Genomic DNA, 23,811 nt, shown 5'->3' with positions numbered 1-23,811 from the left:
AAAATCATTGAAACAAAAGCATATTTTTCAAAAAAAAAAAGAATAAAATTGACACACCTCTAGCAACAGTGACAGAAAACAGCCACAGAAAACACAAATCACCAATATCAGAAATGAAACAGGGAATATTATTATATATCCTGCAACCATTAAGAAGAGAATAGGGGAATACTATGAATAATTTTATACTCATAAATTCAACAACTTAGAAGAATTGGACCAATTCCTGGAAAACCACAAACCCCTAGAACAGATGAAATAGATGATTTGAATGATGCTACACCATTAAAGAAATTGATTTCATAATTTAAAAGATTTTGAAAAAAAGAAAAAATCTCCAAGCCTAAATAAGTTACATTGGAAAATTCTACCATTTAAATATGAATTAAAAACCATTTTATACCATCTCTCCCATAAACAGTTTTACACAACTCCCCACAAAATAAAAGAAATAGAAACACTTACTAATTCATTTTACAAGGCCTCATAACAAAACCAGACAGCACAAAACAAACAAACAAACAAAAATTGCAGACCATATCTCTCATGAACTTAGATGTAAGAATCCTAACAAAATACTAGCAAACTGAATCCAGTAATGTATAAAAAGAATCATACACCATGACTGTTACAGTAGGTAGTCAGGCAGACATCAGCAGGGCCGGAGAGGGTTCCCTCGACCAGGAATGTCAGAAGACCATCAGGTGATGGGCAGGTAGTTGTTAAGTTGTCTCTCTAAAATAGTAATTGGTCATAGCTAGCACCAGGGAAAGGCAGTCTCCCAATAGGTAGAAAAACCTGAAGCAGGTGATCAACTTCTCAATAAGATCTCAGGAGTTGGGTGAATGGACTCACGTATATGCACTAAGTAACAGTAATTGGTTGTAGCCAGCATCAGGGAAAGGCAGTCTCTAAACAGGTAGAAAAACCTGAAACTGGTGATCAGCTTCTCAATAAGATCTCAGGAGTTGGGTGAATGGACTCATGTATATGCACTAAGTAACAGTAATTGGTTGTAGCCAGCATCAGGGAAAGGCAGTCTCTAAACAGGTAGAAAAACCTGAAACTGGTGATCAGCTTCTCAATAAGATCTCAGGAGTTGGGTGAATGGGCTCGTGTATGTGCACTAAGTGGCAAAGTGGCAGAGTTTAACAGGTGCATGACCTTCGAGGAACATCCAACTCAAGAGAGCATGAGTGCAACTCCAGTACACACATGTGTACTGTACACTGTATACACATGTGGCCTCTCCTAGGTGCTGGCAGGCCACTGTGCATGTGGACAGCCCACTCCAAGGGGAGAATAAGGGGAGAAGGGACACAAGACCCCGGAAGTATGCCAACATATAAAACCCTAAGTCAAAGGTCAAACCACGCACTTGATAGCTCACACTGCCCACTTGGCCTTCTTCCAAGTGTACTTTACTTCCTTTTGTTCCTGTTCTAAAGCTGTTTAATAAACTTTCACTCCTGCCTTAAAATTTGCCTCAGTCTCTCACTCTGCCTTATGCCCCTTGGTTGAATTCTTTCTTCTGAGAAGGCAAGAATTGTGGTTGCTGCAGACCCATACAGATTGGCCACTGGTAACATGACAAAGTCAGATTCATGTCAGGTAAGCATGTCTGGTTCAACAGCCAAAAATCAATCAATTTAGTCATGTTTAACATTTTAAAAGTCGATCAACATAATCCACCATATCACCAAACTAAAGAAGAAAATCATATAACCATATCAAGTGAAACAGAAAAAACATCTGACAAAATACAACACCCATTCGTGATAAAAACTTTCAGAAATTAAAGAAGAGAAGAATTAACTGAACTTGGTAAAGAACAACTACAAAAATTCTACAGCTAATGTGAAGGACTGAAAAAAATTGAATGCTTTCTCTATAAGATTGGGAAGGAGCCAAGAATATTTACTCCCACCACTGCTAGTCAACATCATACAGATGCTCCTTGAGTTATGATGGGATTTGATCCTGAAAAACCACTGTAAATTGCAAATATGATTAAGTGGAAAATGCATTTAATACACCTAACATACTGAACATCCTAGTTTAGCCTAACCTACCTTAAACATGCTCAGAACATTTATGTTAGCATACAGTTGGACGAAAATCATCTAACACAAAGCCTATTTTATAACAAAATGTTGACCATCTCATATAATTTATTAAATACTATACTGAAAGTTAAAAAGCAAAGCAGATATATGGGTAATTGAAGTACAGTTTCTGGTGAATACATATCACTTTTGCATCATTATAAAGTTGAAAAATTGTAAGTTGAACAACCATAAGTCAGGAAATGTTTGTACCAGAAGTGCTAGCCAGCTCAATAAAATAAGAAAAATAAAAGGTATACAGATTGGAAAAGAAGGAATTAAATGGTCTTTATTTGAAGATGACATCAACTTTGATGTAGAAAATCCCAAGAAATCTACAAATGAATCCCTCCTAGAACTAAGTGAGATCAGTAAGGTTACAAGACACTATTATATTCAGCTTTTAAAAAGAAGGAAATCCTGTCATCTCTGACAATATGGATGAACTTGGAGGACATTATGCTAAATGAAAAATAAACCAGGCAAGCACTCCATGATCTCACTTATATGTAGAATCTAAAAAAGTTGAAATCACAGAAACAGAGAATAAAATTATGGTTATCAGGGACTGAGGAGTTGTGAGGTGGGGAGATATTGAGGAAAGGATACACAATTTCAGTTATGCAGTAGGAGAAAGTTCAGGAGATCTATTATATAATATGGTGGCTATAGCTAACAGTCTATTGTACACTTGAAATTCCTGAGAGATTAGATTTTAAATGATCTCAGTAAGTATGTGAAGTAATTGATATGTTAATTAGCTTGATTTAGCCATTCCACAATGTATAGATATCAAAACATCATGTAACCATAAATCTATACAATTTTTATTTGCCTATTTGAAAAATTAATCCTATTAACACAAAAAATCACATTTCTATTTACTAACAATAAACATGTTACATTCACTCCAAAGAAGATGAAATACTTAGGTATACCCTTGTCAAGACAAGTATAGGGTCTTTATTCTTAAAATTACAAAATGTGGGTGAAAGAAATCAGTGACTTAATAAAAGGAGAGACATATTGCTTTCATGGACGAAAACAGGTGTCCCCAACTCCCGGGCCATGGACCGGTACCAGATAGCAAGAGGTGAGCGGTGGTTAGGAACTGGACTGCACAGCAGAGGGAGAACGGCAGGCTAGAGAGAGAAGCTTCATCTGTGTTTACAGCTGCTTCCCATCGCTCGCATTACCCCGAGCTCCACCTCCTGTCAGATCAGCAGTAGCATTAGATTCTCACAGAAGTGTGAATACTATTGTGAACTACACATGTGAGGGATCTAGGTTGTATGCTCCTTAGGAGAATCTAATGCCTGATGATCTGTCACTGTCTCCCATCACCCTTAGATGGGACTGTCTAGTTGCAGGAAAACAAGCTCAGGGTTCCCACTGATTCCACATTATGGTGAGTTCTATAATTATTTCATTATACATTACAATGTAATAATAATAGAAATAAAGTGCATAATCAATGTGATGTGCTTGAATGATCCCGAAACCATCCCCCACCTTGGTCCATGGAAAAATTGTCTTCCACGAAACCAGTCTCTGGTGCCAGAAAGGTTGATGATGCTATTCCTAGACCACTGGACTAGAAGACTCAACATAATAAAGATGCCAATTCTCCCAAGTTGACTTATAGGTTTAAGGCAATTCTTATCAATATCCTGGTGAATTTTAGTAGGCACAGACAAGCTTATTCTATAATTTACATGGAAATAAACAGATCTTAGAAGAGTTAAAACAATCTTGACAGGAAAGAATAAAGTACAAGAAATCACTTAACTGATATTAAGTCTTACTATATAGTTACAGTGATCAAAATAGTGTAGAATTGGCAGCAGGACAGACACATGGATCAATGAAACAGAACACAGAACCCAGAAATACACCCACATAAATATGCCCAATTGATTTTTGGCAAAGTCATCAAAGTAATTCAATGGAGAAAGGACAGCCCTTTCAACAAATGATGCTGGGGTAAGTGGATGTTTGTAGGTAAGAAAATGAATCTTGACCTAAAGGTGTGAACCTTATCCAAAAATTAACTAAATTCTGGATCATGGACTTAAATGTAAAACATAAAACTATAAAACTTTTAGAAGAAAAAAATAGGAGAAAATCTTCAGTATCTAGGGCTAGGCAGAGTTCTTAGACTTGACACTAAAATCACAGTCCATACTGGGAAAAATCGAAAAGCTAGACCACATCAAAATTAAAAGCTTTTGTTCTTCCAAAGGTTGTAAGAAGAGAATGAAAAGATAAACTACACACTTGCAGAAGACATTTGCAAACAACATATCTGACCAAGGAGTAGTATACAAAATATATAAAGAATTCTCAAAACTCAAGAGCAAAATAAAACAAAACAAAACAAAACAAAAACAACTAACCAATTTGCAAACAACATATCTGGCCAAGGAGTAGTATACAAAATATATAAAGACTTCTCAAAACTCAAGAGCAAAACAAAACACAAAAACAACTAACCAATTAGAATATGGGCAAAAGACATCAACAGACATTTCACAGAAGAGGACATACAGATGGTAAATGATCACTGTTAAAGATTAGCCATCAGAGAAATGCAAAACCGCAGTTGAGAGATCACTCCACACCTACCAGAATGGCTAAAATATAAAATAGTGACATACCAAAGCTGGTGAGAATTGGAAAAACTGAATCACTCACACATTGCTGGTGAGAATGTAAAATGTTACCATCACTGTGGGAAAAAAATAGCAGTTTCTTATAAAACAAAACATGCAGTTATGATACCACCCTGCAAGTGCATTTGAGCTCTTTTATCCTGGAGAAATGAAAACATGTTTACACAAAAACCTGCATACAAATGGTCGCAGCAGCTTTATTCATAAAAACCAAAAACTTGAGACAGCCTAGGTGTCCATCAACACGTGAGTGGGTTAAATAAGTTTCATACCATGAAACAGTTCATCCTGTAAAATACTACTCAGCAGTAAAAAGAAGCAAACTGTTTTTTCTGTTTTGAGACAGGGTCTCGCTCCTTCACCCAGGCTGGAGTTCAGTGGTGTGATCACGGCTCACTACAGCCTGGAACTCCCAGGCTGAAGCCACCCTCCCACCTCAGCTTCCCAGGTAGCTGGGACTACAGGCACACACCACCATGCCCAGCTAACTTATAAATTTTTTTAATAGAGATGGGGTTTCCGCCATGTTGCCCAGGCTGGTCTCAAACTCCTGGGCTCAAGCAATCCTCCCACCTCAGCCTCCCAAGTGCTAGGCTTATGGACATGAGCCACCCATGCCTGGCCCAGAGCAAATTATTGATACAACAATTTGAATGAATCTCAAGCATATTATGATGGAAGAAAAACGCCCACTCCAAAATTACATAGTATATGACTCCATTTATATACAATTTTTGCAATGGCAAAATTTTAGACTTTTTAGAAAACCAAGACCTAGTTGACAGAGTTAGGGGTGGGGGTGGGGATGCGGAGATGTTGTCATTAAAGGGCAACAGGGGTGATGGAATTGTTCAATAGCTTGATTGTGGTGGTAGACACAGAAACCTACACACGTGATAAAACTGTATGGAAATCAACACACTTTCACATGTGAGTACAAGCAAAACTGGGGAACTCGAAGACTATTAGCAGTTTGTATCAATATCAAAATCTCAGTTATGATATTGTATTACGGTTTTGGAAAATGTTACTATTAGGAGGAAATTGGGTGGAGTGTACATGGGATCTTTCTGAATGATTTCCTACAACTGCATGTGAGTCTACAGCCATTTCAATAACTTAAAAAAATCCAGCTTGCATAGTGCCAGATTTAACAGACATTGGGAAGTAAATGGGGAAAGTAAATATAAGCCAAATTTTCTTCCAGGAAAAGTAAGAGGTTAGTTTTTCCTTTGAATTTAATATTCAGACAAATATAGTTTTAAATACATATTTCATGAAGGTAAAGAAAATCAGTAAAAGGCTTCTAACAAGAAGAGCTATTGTTCCATTTAATTTAGGAGATAAAATATACAAAACAATCAATAGAGCAAAAGATGGAAAATAAAATAGCTTAAAAGCAAAAAGAATAATATGGGGCCACTGAACTGTGAACAAGCAACAGTTATAACAGGATTGCCAATGGATTAAACCACTCTATTAAAAGACAAATTCTCTCAGACTGGCTTATAAAAATAATTCTGACACGATGATTTTTATAGAGAGGGACATCTAAAAAAGTAGATTTTTTTTAAAGAAAAAGGATGAATGAGGTTATACCCAGTCAAAACAAATAAAGAGAAAATGAGATGAGGTTAGTATTAATATTAGAAAAGGAGGATTCAAGAAAAAAATAATGGATGGACCACGAAGGCTATTTATAGGTATAAATGGTAATCATGGATGCATAATGGAAGTGCCATATATTAATTTAATGAACAGCTGTAATTCAAATATAAAGCTCATGTCTGTTCCTTACACACCATCTCAGCTCCTCCAACCCTAGTCCGAGTCATCCGCATGCCTCCCAGACTCCTAAAATAACTTAATAACTGGGTCCCCATTTCCATTCTAGCCCCTACACTCCTTCACACAGCAACCAATGATGTACTTTGCATACAGATTAAATCAATCCACTCAAGTTCTTAAAACACTCCAATGAGAACTGCTTGTACATGAAATCATATCCAAACTCCACACACTGATGAGATGAGAGACAGTTCTTCCTCACGTGTCAATTCACCCTTTCTTAATGGCAACCAAATCCCCAATTTTTAAAATTCTTGGACCAGGACTGTTCGGAATAAAGACGACATTTCCCAGCTTCCCTTGCTGCCACGTATGGCACGTGACTGACTTCCACCAGCCACGTGACTAACATCTGGCCGGGGAACATAGGTAGAAGTGATGCTTGCAACTTCTTAAAGAACTTGTGTCCAGGTGAAGTGGCTTGAGCTTGCAATCCCAGCACTTTGGTAGGCCGAAGTGGGCAGATTACCTGAGGTTAGGAGTTCAAGGCTAGCCTGGAAAACATGGAGAAACCCTGTCTCTACTAAACATACAAAAAATTAGCTGGGTATGGTGGCGGGCACCTGTAGTCCCAGCTACTTGGGAGGCTGAAGCAGGAGAATCACTTGAACCCAGGAGGCAGAGATTGCAATGAGCCTGGATCGCATAACTGCACTCTAGCCTGAGAAAGAGAGCGAGACTCTGTCTCAAAACACAAAACAAAACGAACAAAACAACTTAATATTATCTGAAATTTCCTTATTCATTATCAATTTATTTAATGCCTATCTTTCTCCTACCCCTTACACTAAAATGTAAATTCCATGAGTGCGAGAGCCTTGTTTATTGATCACCACAACATCTGTGCTCTACGCGAGACTTTTTAAAAATTATTTTATTAAAAAACAATAGAGATGGGGTTTTGCTATGTTACCCAGGCTAGTCTTGAGCTCCTGGCCTCAAGTGATCCTACTGCCTGGGCCTCCCAAAGTGCTGGGATTATAGCCATGAGTCACTGGGCCCAACCTCAAAAGACTTTCAATAAGCCTCTGTTGAATGAATGAATGAATCAATCAAATAATGGCAGGGAATATCAAATACACACAGACACACACAAAGAGAAGGTGTCAGAAACAGAATTGAGACAAATGTTAACACTATCAGTCTAAGCCAGTGAGTAGATAAAAAATAAATGAGGACATTCATGATTTTAATGTAATTTTTAGTGGAAAGGGGTCATGGATCAATAGCTCTATTTCTTATAAATTGTGCAAGCAATCTATTCAATTACCATATTACGTTTGCAGAAATCAAACACATATTGAGACACAATAAATGGATACAATAAATAGTATGAAGATATTATGTATCTGACATTCTATGATTATGCAAAAAAATGAAAAACCAATAACAAGTATTTAAACAAGGTATTCAGTAACATTCTCCCAAATAACTATTGAGTGAATGAAAATATTATCTACAATTATAGACCATATAGTAAGTGAACACAATACATATAAAAATCTCCAGAATGGTGACAAAGCTATACGAAGAAGAAAATTTATATCTAAATTATTTCATTAATAAAAAAGAGAAAACTAAATAAAATAATTTGCACAAATTATTATTATAAATGATAATAAATGATCAGAACAAGAAGCAAGAGAAGGGAAATGAAGAGAAAAGCTGAAAATACTAGAATGAAAACAGAGAAAAAAGGATTATTCATTAAATAGAAGCATAGATTTTCCCCAAAATCACTAAAATAGACAATCATCTGGCATATCAAATTAATTCAAACAATGGTATGAGAACACTTTCAATTTTTTTTTTTTTTTTTTTTTGAGACAGAGTTTCACGCTTTTGCCCAGGCTGGGGTGAGGCAGTGTGATTTCGGCTCACTGCAACCTCCGCCTCCCGGGTTCAAGTGATTCTCCTGCCTCAGCCTCCTATGTAGCTTGGATTACAGGTGCCCGCCACCACGCCCATCTAATTTTTGTATTTTTAGTGGAGACAGGGTTTCACCATGTTGGCCAGGCTGGTCTCAAACAACTGATCTCAGGTGATCCACCCACCTCCGCCTCCCAACGTGCCAGGATTACAGGCGTGACCCACTGTGCCCGGCCTCAAATAGATTTTTAAACAATGTTATATGTAAGTAAATGCTAATAAACTAAGTAATTTTGAGGAATTGGTAACCTGAAGGTAATATAAGTTTTCAAAATAGACTGAAGAACAATTAACTTCTAATGTTTATCAAATAATCACCTCAAAAAAATGAAAACAAAACAAAAAAGCAGTTTATGAACTAGCAAGCCTAAAGTCAAAGTTATAAATCAATTCCATACTGTATAGAATTTATTATACATCACAGAAAATAATAGAAAGCAAACAAATTAATTTCATCATGCTAGGTTAACTATGTTTCAAGAACTAACAATGACACTTGTAATTTTGTATAAACTATAGGTCACTTTTATTTATAAATATGAATAAAAAATAAAAATGGCAAATCAAATTCAAAACTTACACTACAAATTCAAATTGCATTAAGAAAATGGGCTACCATGACAACTAATATTAACCCTAAGAATACAAAAATGATTTAATAATAGGAAATCTATTAATTATCACATCTTGTCCAAACAAGAATAATCACATGATCCTATTATTATAGATTCAAAGACCACTTGAGAAAAAGCTATCATATATTCATGGTTTTAAAAATGTTGGTAAGTTAGATATGGTTTGGCTGTGTCCCCACCCAAATCTCATCTTGAATTGAAGCTCCCATCATTCCCATGTGTTGTGGGAGGGACCATCCCTGGGGGAGATCATTGAATCATAGGGGTGGTTTCCCCCATACTGTTCTCATGATAGTGAACAAGTCTTACAAGATCTGATGGTTTTATAACGGGTTTCCCTTTCATTTGGCTCTCATTCTCTCTTGTCTGCCACCATGTAAGACATGCCTTTCACCTTCTGCCATGATTGTGAGGCCTCCCCAGCCACGTGGAAACGTAAGTCCATTAAACCTCTTTTACTTTATAAATTACCCAGTCTCGGGTATGTCTTTATCAGCAGCATGAAAACAGACTAATACAGTAAGTAAGAGGTTAATTTCCTAAAGTCAACTATCACCCTTACAGTTTATTAGTAATAAATAGGTGTCAGTCAACACAAATGGGATAAAATATACACTGCTGAAAAGAAGGTAACAAAATTGCTGCAATTTGTAGACAAAGTCATTGCAGGGATAAAGAGCCTAAGAAAATCGCTGGAAAAATCTATGACTGCTGTCTGTGTTTTCCCAAAATTCATATACTGAAATCCTAACCCCCATTGTGATGGTATTAGGAAGCGGGCCCTTTGAGAGGTGATTAGATCCTGAAAGTGGAGACTCATAAAAAGGATTAATCCCCTTATCCCAAGGGATGAAGGGATAAAAGGACCCAAGGAAATCAGTTGATATTCTGCAATCTGGGAGACGGCCTTCACCAGAACCTTCTAGAACTGTAAGCAATGCATTTCTCTTGTTTATAAGCTACCTGGTCTGTAGTATTTAGTTACTGCAGCCGAAACCACCTAGACTCTTGCTAATGAGAGAATTCAATGAGGCAGCCAGATGAAGCCCAAAATTCCAAAGCCATTTTCCATCATACTGGCAGAAAGGGGTTAGAAACATTTAATGAAAAATTAAAATCAGGTGCGGTGGCTCACACCTGTAATCTCAGCACTTTGGGAGGCCGAGGTGGGCGAATCACCTGCATTCAGGAGTTCAAGACCAGCCTGACCAATATGGTGAAACTCCATCTCTACTAAAAATACAAAAATTAGCCAGCATGTGGTGGCGCGTGTCTGTAATCCTAGCTACTCAGGAAGCTGAGGTGGAAAAATCGCTTGAACCCAGGAGGCGGAGATTGCAGTGAGCCAAGATCACGTCACTGCGCTCCAGCCACAGAGGAGACCCTGTCTCAAAAAAAAAAAGAAAAGAAAAGAAAAGAAAAAGAAAAAGTAAAGAGAAGAAAAAGAAAAGAAAAGAAAAGGAAAATTAGCCAGGCGTGGTGGCTAATGCCTGTAATCCCAGCACTTTGGGAGGCTGAGGTGGGCGGATCATGGGGTCAAGAGATCAAGACCATCCTGGCCAACACAGTGAAACCCTGTCTCTTCTAAAAATACAAAAATTAGCTGGGCATGTTGGCACGCACCTGTAGTCCCACCTACTTGGGAGGCTGAGGCAGGAGAACTGCTTGAACCCGGGAGGCGGAGGTTGCAGTGAGCCGAGATGGCGCCACTGCACTCCAGCCTGGCGACAGAGTGAGATTCCGTCAAAAAAAAAGAAAAAAAAAACAAAAAAGAAAGAAGGAAAATTAAAATCCTATTCACCATGGCAATATAGGAAAAAACAAAAAAAAACAAAAACAAAAAACCAGACAGCAGTACCTCGACAAGACAGTATAGGGCCTGCTCCCCAGTGTCTGGCTGGGAGGGGGTCAGGAGTGTGGGGATCAGGGCCCACTGACCAGAGAGTCAGGTGGCTGTAGCCACCTCCCTGGTCTCTTGGCTGCACCGTTGAACCTCTGAACTCTACGCTGTGGGTCAAGAGCATTGGAGCCGTGGTCAGAGGCTCCTCCAGGACACCGTCCCTGAAGCACAGCAAGACCCTTGTTCCCTCTCCTGAACCTGCCTTTGATCACTTCTGGTTTGGGGTTTGAAGGGATTTACCTGACTGACCCCAAGAGGTCCCCATCAGCTTCCATGCCTGTCTCGCTCCTTTCTCTGCTTCCTCTGAAATGTAACAAGTTCAGGGCCAAGATTCTACTTCTGATAGCATCCATCCTAATCATCTTTCCTTTCTCTCCTGTTTGCTTCATTGAGAGAGAGTCTCACTCTGACACCCAGGCTGGAGTGCAGTGGCACGATCCTAGTGATCCTCCCACCTCAGCCTCCCAAGTAGCTGGGACCACAGGTATGCACCACCAGACCCAGCTAATTTTTAGGTTTTTTTTGTAGAGACAAAAAAACGTTGCCCACACTGGTCTTGAACTCTGAACTCAAACAGTTCTCAGCCTCTCAAAGTGCTGGGATTACAGGCATGAGTCACCATACTCAGCCCATTTAGATAACTTTCAATGAAAATTCTGCACCTTCCTGGGCGTCTACAGTTCACATCATACCCTATGGGTTAAACACTTGAGGATAAGTAGATTGAATAAAAAAAATACTTTCAAATATAATTTGGGAAGGTTCTATGGAACAGAGATAGGAAACCAGTGGTGCCAGGACTTTCCCAATAATGTGACCAGTGATTTTTCTCTTCTCCCCACCTACAGCCGCTGGTCAGCTCATCTCAGCTACAGGCTGAAGTACCAGCCATGAGGTTATTTTGAAGCAATTTTTTAAAATTACTTGTAATCGGCCAGGCACGGTGGCTCAAACCTATAATCCCAGCACTTTGGGAGGCCGAGGCAGGCGGATCATGAGGTCCTCTTGAGACCATCCTGGCCAACATGGTGAAATCCCGTTTCTACTAAAAATACAAAAATTAGCTGGGTGTGGTGGTGGGCGCCTGTAGTCCCAGCTACTCAGGAGGCTGAGGCAGGAGAATCACTTGACCCAGGAGGCGGAGAGTGCAGTGAGCCGAGGTCGTGCCACTGCACTCCAGCCTGGCAACAGAGTGAGAGTCCGTCTCAAAAAACAAAACAAAACAAAAATTACATTTAATCAATTTATTTTTTGTGATCATAAAATCATTTCAGACTTTTTCCCAAAATATGAGTTTTCAGCATATTAACTGGACATAAGGCTGGTATGTGGAGAGCAGCGTCTGTGACAGTCCTGCCTCTTGCGCCTCCTGCAGCCTCTGCAGCAGAGGGTCATACAGCGGCTTTGGGTGACAGCTGCCACTCAGTGGTCTCCAGTGAGTTCTTTTCCTCCTGGCAGCTGGCAGCTGCATTAATTTTGATTTTAGGCTTTATTGATTGATAGATTGATTTTGAGACAGAGTCCCGTTCCGTCACCCAGGCTGGAGTGCAAGGGCGTGATCTTGGCTCACTGTAACCTCCGCCTACAGGGTTCAAGCAATTCTCCTGTCTCAGCCTCCTGAGTTGCTGGGATTACAGGTGCACGCCACCACGCTTGGCTGATTTTTTTGTATTTTTAGTAGAGACAGGGTTTCACCATAATGGTCAGGCTGGTCTCTAACTCCTGACCTCAGGTGATCCACCTGCCTCGGCCTCCCAAAGTGCTGGGATTACAGGCATGAGCCACTGTACCCAGCTGTCTTTTATACTCTCATATCAACTTTGTGCTCCATTTACCATAACCATGGGCATGTGAACTAGAAATGCTTTAAATTCCAATCACTTCTCCCCTTTTTGTTTTTGCCCCTGAAAACAATTGTTGGATAATGTAATTTTGCTAATTTGAGATTTTTTTTTTTTTTTTTTTTTTTTGAGACAGGATCTGGCTGTCACCCAGGCTGGAGTGCAGTGACGTGATCATGGCTCACTGCAGCCTCAACCTCCTTGGCTCAAGTGATCCTCCTGCCTCAACCTCCCCAGTAGTTGGGACCACAGGTGCATGTCACCACACCCAGCTAATTTTTTTATTTTTGGTAGAGACAGAGTCTCACTATGTCGCCTAGGCTCCTGTCAAACTCCTGGGCTCAAGTGATCCTCCTGTCTTAGCCTCCCAAAGTGTTGGAATTACAGACATGAGATACCACGCCCAGACTAATTTGAGATTTTGTTAACTTTACTGAATAATAACAGAATAGACCATATAGCCTAATACAAACAAGTATAAAGAAAAAATTATTCACTTTTGTGCCAGTCAAAATAAGTACAATCAGAATTTTTTCCATTTTTTTCTCTGACTATAAATGGATGCATAATAGATGAATATAATGGGCATATAATAGATGTAGGATGGTAATGTAATTATACTGTAAATTCCATCTCTATCTTGGCTTTTCCATTTAGTATAAAGTGAAAATATTATTTCTAACAATTATATAATATTTTATCTTTATAATTGCATTTTCCTACATCTCTGACTGATTTTATATGGTAGATTACTAAATGTAGAATTATTTTAAATCACAGGGTTTGAACATATTTTAAATTATAGGGCTTTAAAAATTATGGCCAAGTGTCACCAAATAGTTTTCTGAAAAGTCGTACGATTTACAAATTTACATTTCTACAAAGAAATTGTAAATACATTTCTTTCTATTTACATTTCTATCAGTGTTATATGAGTTGGCCCTTTTTTTTTTTTTTAGATGGAGTTCCACTCTGTTGCCTAGGCTGGAGTACAGTGGCTTGGTCTCGGCTCACTGCAGCCTCCGTTCCCTGGGCTCCAGTGATTCCCCTGCCTCAGCCTCCCAGGTAGCTGGGACTACAGATGTGCGCCACCACGCCCAGCTAATTTTTGTATTTTTAGTAGATACAGGGTTTCACCATGTTGGCCAGGCTGGTCTCAAACTCCTGACCTCAGGTGATCCGCCCACCTCAGCTTCCCAAAGTGCTGGGATTACAGGCGTGAGCCACTGCACCCAGCTGAGTTTGCCTATTTTATCTTGCTCTTGACAACTTTGAGTATTACATGATTTATTTTCCATTCTGAGAAGATAACTGTTAACCAATCCCTATTTTAATTAACATTTCTAAGATTTCCGGTGAGGTCGAGCTGTTTTAATGTTTATTTCAAATGTCTATCAGTTGTCTATTGCTCTTTATCCCATTTATTGTCAAGAGGTTTCACATAGCTTTAGAAATGTTCTGTACCTGTGTTTTATTCTATAAATTGCCATATTTTTGCCAGTTTGTTAGCTTTTCTGTTTGTTTGCTTTTTGAGACAGGGTCTCGCTCTGTTATCTAGGCTGGAGTGCAGTGGCATGATCATGGCTCCCTGCAGCCTCGACCTCCCAGGCTAAATTGATCCTCCCACCTCAGCCTCCCTAGTACCTGGGACTACAGGCATGTCCCACCATGTCTGGCTAATTTTTGTATTTGTTTGTAGAGTCAGGATCTTGCTTTGTTACCCAGGCTGGTCTCAAACTCCCGGGCTGAAGTGATCCTCCGCCTCAGCCTCCCAAAGTGCTGGGATTACAGGCGTGAGACACTGCATCCAGCCTTTGTTAGCTTTTTAAATATTCTTATAATTTAATAGTATAAGTTAGTATTATTTGATTGTTCCATTGCCTCCAATGCTTAGAAAATTATTTCCTACTTAGAAAGTAGCTACATATTGATAGGTAATTTCTCCACCTTTTCAAAACAGTTTAAAACGATAGTGTTAAATAGACTAAAGATCAATTACACTTATGAATAAGGATAACTAAAAGAAAAACCCAAATTACCAAGCCTGGAAGGAAGCCAGGGTCAGAACCAGATCAGTAAAACTAACTCGCTGCCTTGTCCCAAATGTCAGGCTCATTAAAATCCTGTAACTAAGTGGATCTCAAACTCAAGCCAGTGTCGACGTCACCCAGCGGGCTAATAGAAACAGATTGCTGGGCCATAGGCCTGGAGTTTCTGATTCAACAGGTCAGTATTGAATATTCAATTCAATAGGTCAGTATTGAATATTCAATTCAATAGGTCAGTACTGAATATTCAATTTAATAGGTGGGGCCCAGGAGTTTGCATTTCTTTTTTTTTTTTTTTTTTTCTTTTTGAGACAGGCTCTCACTCTTGTCGCCCAGGCTGGAGTGAAGTGGTGCAATCACGGCTCACTGCAGCCTCAACTGCCTGGATTCTGCCAATGTCCTCACCTCAGCCTCCAGAATAACTGGGACTACAGGCATGTGCCACCACGCCAGACTAATTTTTTAAATTATTATTTCTAGAAATAGGGTTTTGCTATGTTGCCCATACTGGTCTTGAACCCCTGTGCTCAAGACAACCTCCCACTTCTGCCTCCTAAAGTGCTGGGATTATAGGTGTGAGTCACTTGCCGGGCCAGAATTCCCATTTCTAACAAGTTCCAGGTATTACTAATGCTGCTGGTCCAGGAACCACACTTTGAGAACCACTGTTGACATGAATGCTTCCTATATTCCATTTTTCCACACTTGGTAAGATCCCTGTGGGGACTGAAGGCTTGCTGTCAGTCTAGCAGGCCTTGATATAGACATCACTGCTGAAAACTATTAAGTTTCCATTAGATGATTAAGAATGGAAGAGAGGCCAGGCACGGCGGCGCACGCCTGTAATCCCAGAACTTTGGGAGGCTGAGGCCGGCACATCACCTGAGGTCAGGAGTTCCAGACCAGCCTGGCCAACACGGTGAAACCCCGTCTCTAATAAAAACACAAAAATTAGCTCGGTATGGTGGTGGGCGTCTGTAATCCCAGCTACTTGGGAGGCAGAGGCAGGAGAATTGCTTGAACCCAGGAGGTGGAGGTTGCAGTGAGCTGAGATTGCGCCCCTGCACTCCAGCCTGGGCAACGGAGTGAGACTCCGTCTCAAAAAAAAAAAAAGAAAAGTCACTGTCAACGATTGAATATATTTCCTTCCAGTCTTTTTATGCATAACAGATTTGCAGTCACATTGTATTGTAGCTTTTTGTATGTAATATTTCCTTCACATGTCACAACCATGAAATGCAAATGCTCTCAACTGTCCATGGGTCAAGAATTTTATTTATTATTATAATTATTTTTTTTTTGAGACAGAATCTCCCTCTGTTGACCAGGCAAGAGTGCAGTGGCATGATTATAGCTCACTGCAGCCTCAACCTCCTGGGCTCAGGCAATCCTCCTGCTTCAGCCTCCCGAGTAGCTGGAACTACAGGTATGTACCACCATGCCTCGCTAATTTTTGAATTTTTTGTAAAGAAAGCGTGTCACTCATTGCCTGGGCTGCTCTTAAACTCCTGCTTTGGCCTCCTGAAGTGCTGGGATTATAGGTATGAGCCACTGTGCCAGGCCTAAAGTCAGTAATTTTAAAACCAAACCACCTGCCCATCTCTGCCATCACCGTGGGACCAGCTTATAAAACGTCCCAGACAAAAGCCTGGGCCTGGGCTGGGAAGAACTAGGTTTTGCATGAGGACCTGAGACAGAGATCAAGATTCCTAGACCAGGCTGGGCATGGTGGCTCATGCCTGTAATCCCAACAATTTGGGAGGCCGAGGTGAGCGGATCACTTGAGGCCAGGAGCTCAAGACCAGCCTGGCCAAGGTGGCAAAACCCCGTGTTTACTAAAAATACAAAAAAAAAAAAAAAAAAAAAAAAAAAAAAAAAAAAAAGCTGGGTATGGTGGCACACACCTGTAGTCCCAGCTACTTGGGAGGCTGAAGCATGAGAATCACTTGAACCCGGGAGGTGGAGGCTGCAGTGAGCCGAGATGATGCAACTGCACTCCTGCCTGGGCAACAGAGAGAGACTCTGTCTCAAAAATTAAAAAAAAAAAAAAAAAAAAGAGTCCAGGACCAGAGCAGAAATGGAAAGCCACAGGAGATACGAGACCACAGCAAGAACTGGGATGGAGAGACAAAAGGTAAAGCCTTTCCGGAAAGGTTTCTGGGGAGTAGATGCAGGTATTTTACTGCACCTGCTACATATTCTCCCACCAGACGAGTGAGGATTGGACAGCAGCAGACCTATGATTGATAACCAGGGAGAGGCAAAGCAAGTCAGCATGGCAAACAGACTTTCATCCCAACCAAATTGGGGAACGAGTACCCTATGCACTTTCAGGCTAGGGTAATTTACAATGTCTTGCACATTGCACACAGCTGTGGGATAAACAAGCTATTCTAAAGACCAGCTTGCAGAATGGCTCCCTGGACTTCGTGTGTGCTCGGGAGTATTGCCCAGAAGTCCTGAGCATGCAAAAAGACCAGGGAGCTATTGCGGGCTTCTTGTCTCCCAACCTTTGGCCCCGGACTCATTCCAACACGAGCAGCACCATCCAATGAGCAGATCTATTTGCTCACAAACTGTGAATATTTCATTTCTTAAAACAGAAAGTCTAAATTAGTGAAGTCTTCATGAATAAGGTTTGATTGTGAATAAGATTAAAAATGTGAGCAAAGGAACCCAGTTCTACATGAGATGTTTTAGGCATCACTCTGGCCGAGGTGTTCTTGAACCTCACGGTGGCAAAAGTAAGACACACAAACAGCTCAGCTCTCCTCACCAAGTGCGGGACTCATTTCTCTGTTTCTTCAGAGGGAAAAGAGGTTAACAGAAGTGTTGGCTGGCCCCCGGGACTGGCAGACCTGTTTAATCTCCCATGATCCTTTCACATATGCTCTCTATAGCTTGCTGTCTGCAAACTCACGGCAGAACACGGTTGCACGGGGCTTGAGGTCAAGCAGAAGAAAATGAAAAAGGCTGCTGGGGTGAATTCATGAAAACACCATGATAAAATAGCAGGGCTCTTTCCTCTGCCACTTGGGGACATCTACTGTATCATAAGCCTCTTATTCTTGGATACAAGTAGGCACATGACGTGTGGTGTAAATAAATGGTGGAAAAGCAGGGACCCTGAGGACCATGCTTGACTTCTTGGCAGTTGCAATTAACCTGCAGCATTGAGCAGGAAGGCTACTCCCCAGTCCCGAGTCTCAGCCCCGCTCAGTCCCTTCCTTCCCTCCTCTCCTCTCTGCCATTCCCATATACCATATCCTAAGGCTGACTCCAAACACAGTTTCACATTTCCTCAGCAAATATACCACTGCAGTAACAGCAAACACACAGAAGCTTGATGAACGAAGACTAAGAACACAATCACAGCTTTACAACTTATGCATAGGAAAGCGGTTCTGAACTGGCTGCCAAGAGTCTCACACCCAGAGGGCTGAGCGTATGCCGGGAGGACTGGAGACCCTGGGGCATGACTCTCAGACCATCCTCCCCAGAAAGGAAGCCGCATTTGTAGCCAACTATATTCCCCCTTCACTGATAATCAATTTCCTGCAAAGAGCCAGGGGCTCATAACTTTTGCGACTAGTGCCAACCAATAAATAGCTGTTTTTGCTGAATCACATTTGATTTTATTCTACCCTTGGCACTATAGGCTAGAACACCAGTAAGGAAAGCACTGGAAAAAATTATTTTATTTATTTATTTATTTTTGAGACAGGGTCTTGCTCTGTCACCCAGGCTGGAGTGCAGTGGCTCGATCTCAGCTCACTGCAACCTCCACCTCCCAGAATCAGGTGATTCTCATGCTTCAGCCTCCTGGGTAGCTGGGATTACAGGCGATTACCACCATATCCAGCTAATTTTCTTTTTTTTTTTTTGTATTTTTTTTTTCAGTAGAGATGAGGTTTCACCATGTTGGCCAGGCTGGTCTCAAACTCCCCGCCTCAACTGATCCGCCCACCTCGGCCTCCCTAAGTGCTGGGATTACAGGCATAAGCCACCCTGTCTGGCCTGGAAGAAGGATTTTATTAGGAAAAGGCACCTAGTGCTTGATAGGATTGCTTCTCAGTGATACAGAGAATAGCTTTGGTTATAGGTTTCCTCTAAGGTAGGAAGAAACCCAAGCCTGGGGAAAATGGAAGGCTTGGGGCAGCAATGTCAGATCAGAAGTTGAAGTCCAATGACAGAATCTTTACCCTTTATGGTAGCTAGCCTCCAAAGCGATCCACAATGGCTCCTGCCTCCTGGCATTCACCGGGAGGCTGTTCTCTCCCACACTTAATAGGGATGACCTGTGTAACCAAGAGAATATTGTAGAAATGATGGTGTCCAACTTGATAGCTAGGGCATAAAAGATATCGTTGCTCTTGCCTAGCACTGTCCTGGATCACTGGCTTTGAGGGAAACTGGCTGCCATGTCAGGAGGACACTCAAGCAGCATTGTGGCAAGGTCTGTGCAGTAGGGACCTGAGGGCTCCCGTCAACCACCAGCGTCACCTTGCCAGCCAGGTGAGTGAGCCACCAGGAAGCACATCTTCCAGTCCAGTCAAGTCCAAGGCTGGTCACAGCTCCAGCCAGCATCTTGGCTGCAACTGGATTAGAGACCCTGAGCTAGAACCACCCAGCTTAGCCAGCTTTCAAATTCCCAACCCACAGAAACTAAGTGAGATAGAAAATATTTAGTGTTGTTTTCTGGCCCTAGATTTTGGTGTAATGTATTATGCAGCCAAAGATCACAAATATATACCCTTCTAGAAGTAGTCTCAGGTCTGTTTCCATGGAAAACTGACTATGTCACTGATGGGAAGCCTTGCTAGAGTCTCTTAGGTAGGATGGTCTTCTTTCAAGGATATCAGTACCTCCTAAGATCAATATCTTCTGCCTGGATATCTGGAGGTGAAAAGCTACTTTTCCTATTTTTTATTTTTGTTTTATTTTTTGAGACAGGGTCTCAGTCTGTCACCCAGGATGGAGTGCAGTGGCACAATCACAGCTCACTGCAGCCTCAAACTCCTGGCCTCAAGCAATCCTCCTGCCTCAGCTCCAGAGTAGCTAGGACTACAGGTGCATACACCATGCCCAGCTAATTTTTCAATTTGCTTTAGAGACAGGGTCTCACTGTGTTGGGAAAGCAACCTTTCTGCTTTTTTGTATATTATCTTCAATCACTTCAAGGAAGGAAACACACACGTATATATATGTGCACACACACACATGCACACACTCAGCTTTCTTCTAAACCTGAAAAACCACCCAAGCACTGGGAACCTGAACTCTTTTCCAGAAACAAGCCAATGCTGTAGAAGTTTTAAGTAGCATTTTTTCACGCTGTCTCTGAAGGGGCAGGCAGTCGCAGGGGGAAGAAGGGGAGGCTGATTACTGAGAATTGATGGATGTTTTTGTTCTTGCTTGCTAGTCGTAAAATTCTGAGCTGGGTGAGCACTAGCAGGAGAGGAAAGCCACAGCCACAAAGTCTGTGCCTTCCAGCATTGATTTAAATATTTCAAGATGGAATTTTCCCTCCTTTCTCCAGCCTATCTTTTCACCCTGAGTGGGGAAGAAAATCTTGAGTAAGACAAAAACATGGAGACTTTGTGAGCATTATAGCATGTCTGAATTAAGCTACAGGCAGTCCATATATTGTAAGAGATATATTTCCTTGCAGTGTACATGCTCTACTGTGATAAACCTGGAAAACAGGAGGAGTAGGAGTGTAGATTAAGTAGCCATAGCTCCTTCTCATCCAGATGAGGGCCAGAAAGAAGAATGCTTAGAACTCACAAGGCCCTGGAACATTCTCCTAGGCTAGAGTTGGCCCTAAAGATGGAGGTAAAGAGTAGGAAGCATTCAGGGGCTCAGGTGCCATGGATCACTCCTGTAAACTCAGCACTTTAGGAGACCAAGGCAGGAAGATTGCTTGAGGCTAGGAGTTTGAGACCAGCCTGGGCAACATAGCAAGACACCATCTCTACCAAAAAACACACAAAAATATAGCAGGGTATGGTGGCTTGCACCTGTGGTCCCAGCCACTTGGAAGGCTGAAGTGGGAGGATCACTTGAGTCCAGGAGTTCAAGGCTGCAGTGAGCTATGGTTGCATCACTACACTCCAGCCTGGGTGATGGAATGAAACCCTATCTCTAAAATACACAAAAAACAAGCAAAAAGGCATTCAGGAGAATAGATGGAGAATGAGAGAAAGAAGAAGGAGAAACACCTAGGGGAGAAGCAACTCGCCAAGGCCCATCATCAGAGTGGACCTCCATGGGTCAAAAGATGGCCAGATGGGAAACAATATTCCTTCATCTTCTGAACTCTAGGGTCATTTCTTTTTTTTTTTTTTTTTTTTTTTTTAATTATACTTTAAGTTTTAGGGTACATGTGCACATTGTGCAGGTTAGTTACATATGTATACATGTGCCATGCTGGTGCGCTGCACCCACTAACTCGTCATCTAGCATTAGGTATATCTCCCAATGCTATCCCTCCCCCCTCCCCCCTCCCCACCACAGTCCCCAGAGTATGATATTCCCCTTCCTGTGTCCATGTGATCTCATTGTTCAATTCCCACCTATGAGTGAGAATATGCGGTGTTTGGTTTTTTGTTCTTGCGATAGTTTACTGAGAATGATGGTTTCCAATTTCATCCATGTCCCTACAAAGGATATGAACTCATCATTTTTTATGGCTGCATAGTATTCCATGGTGTATATGTGCCACATTTTCTTAATCCAGTCTATCATTGTTGGACATTTGGGTTGGTTCCAAGTCTTTGCTATTGTGAATAATGCCGCAATAAACATACGTGTGCATGTGTCTTTATAGCAGCATGATTTATAGTCATTTGGGTATATACCCAGTAATGGGATGGCTGGGTCAAATGGTATTTCTAGTTCTAGATCCCTGAGGAATCGCCACACTGACTTCCTAAAAGATTTAAACGTTAGACCTAAAACCATAAAAACCCTAGAAGAAAACCTAGGCATTACCATTCAGGACATAGGCGTGGGCAAGGACTTCATGTCCAAAACACCAAAAGCAATGGCAACAAAAGCCAAAATTGACAAATGGGATCTAATTAAACTAAAGAGCTTCTGCACAGCAAAAGAAACTACCATCAGAGTGAATAGGCAACCTACAACATGGGAGAAAATTTTTGCAACCTACTCATCTAACAAAGGGCTAATATCCAGAATCTACAGTGAACTCAAACAAATTTACAAGAAAAAAACAAACAACCCCATCAAAAAGTGGGCGAAGGACATGAACAGGCACTTCTCAAAAGAAGACATTTATGCAGCCAAAAAACACATGAAAAAATGCTCATCATCACTGGCCATCAGAGAAATGCAAATCAAAACCACTATGAGATATCATCTCACACCAGTTAGAATGGCAATCATTAAAAAGTCAGGAAACAACAGGTGCTGGAGAGGATGTGGAGAAATAGGAACACTTTTACACTGTTGGTGGGACTGTAAACTAGTTCAACCATTCTAGGGTCATTTCTTATTTCCACCAGGGGACTCTACCTAGTGGTCCTTGCAAGTGTCAAGTCATAACTGAAGGTTCCATGAGCACTGCAATATTCTCCTTGCATGGTGAGTAGGGTCCTGGAGATGTTCCGGATCCTAACAACACTTCAGGGAGATGGCGTTTTCCTGTCAGCAGTGGGGGATTCATGAGCCCCTGTCTCACTCTCCCCTGACCCTGGATGTCCTCTGGGACCAGGTCCCATCTCTCTGCTCATCCTCTTTTATGCACCTTCCCTCGGTGAGCTCATCCTTGCCTATAATTTTACCCACCAGCTCTCATGAATCTCAATCCGGTGTTCCAGCCCCAACTGATTTCAGCTGTGCATAGACTTCCTCCCTTTACTTGGCTGCTTGACCCTCACCTTCTACTCAGCATGTCCAATTGAGGATTCAACCCCACAAGACTTCTCTGTTGCTCCATGATCTGACCCCTGCCAATAACAGCAAGTTGGGAACTCTGGAATCAGCCTCACCTCTTCTGTTTCTTCAGGCCCTAAATCCATTCTGCCAGTGGGTTTTGAGGTCTTGCCCTTCAAACGGTATCTTAGTCATGGTCAATGACTTCCCCATGCCAACCCCTTTTCAAACTCTCATCATGGCAGACCTGAAATGCCCTCTTTTCTTTCTTTGCATTTAATTCCACCCATACTTCAAGGTTCAAAGCAAGTGTCACATTCCCTAAATTCTTTTCTGACCCTTCAAGACTGTATTTTCCTCCTTTCTTGCCCTTCCATTCATCTATTGAAACAAATAGTTATTGAGGGCTTGCTGTGTACAGCATGCACAGAGTGAGCTACAACTCTGAAGCCCTGTGCTTCAACGAGTTACAGTCTAGTGACCATCACACTAATTAATCACTTGTTTGTTTTCCCTCTCTTAATTGTGTTTCCCTAGCCAAATTATTATTTTTGTTTGTTTGTTTGAGACAGGGTCTTGCTCTGTTGCCCACGCTAGAGTGCAGTGGTGTGATCATAGCTCACTGCAGCTTTGAACTCCAGGGCTCAAGCAATCTTCCTCCCTCAGCCTCAAGAGTAGCTGGGACTACAGGCATGCGCCATCACATTTGGCTAATTTTAAAAATTGTTTGCAGAGACGGGATCTCGCTATGTTACCCAGACTGGTCTTGAACTCCTGGCCTCAAGCGATCCTCCTGTCTTGGCCTCCCAAAGCGCTGGAACTACAGGCATGAGCCACCAAATTCAGCTTCCCCAGCCAAATTCTGAAATAGCTAGGTCTGAGTCTTAAATGCCTTTTGTAAAACCCACAAACACTGGTAGATTATAGCACACGTAAG

At 41.3% G+C, this 23,811-nt stretch overlaps 1 protein-coding gene across 9 annotated transcripts in view; it reads right to left on the bottom strand.

The window, feature by feature from the left end:
- Positions 1-23,811, bottom strand: part of CALN1 (calneuron 1) — a 662,858-nt gene that overhangs the window by 212,821 nt on the left and 426,226 nt on the right. The window lies entirely within an intron of this gene.

Source organism: Pan paniscus, chromosome 6 (assembly GCF_029289425.2).
Source record: "Pan paniscus chromosome 6, NHGRI_mPanPan1-v2.0_pri, whole genome shotgun sequence".
Lineage (NCBI taxonomy): Eukaryota > Metazoa > Chordata > Mammalia > Primates > Hominidae > Pan > Pan paniscus.
This window is presented reverse-complemented; position numbering and strand designations above follow the sequence as displayed.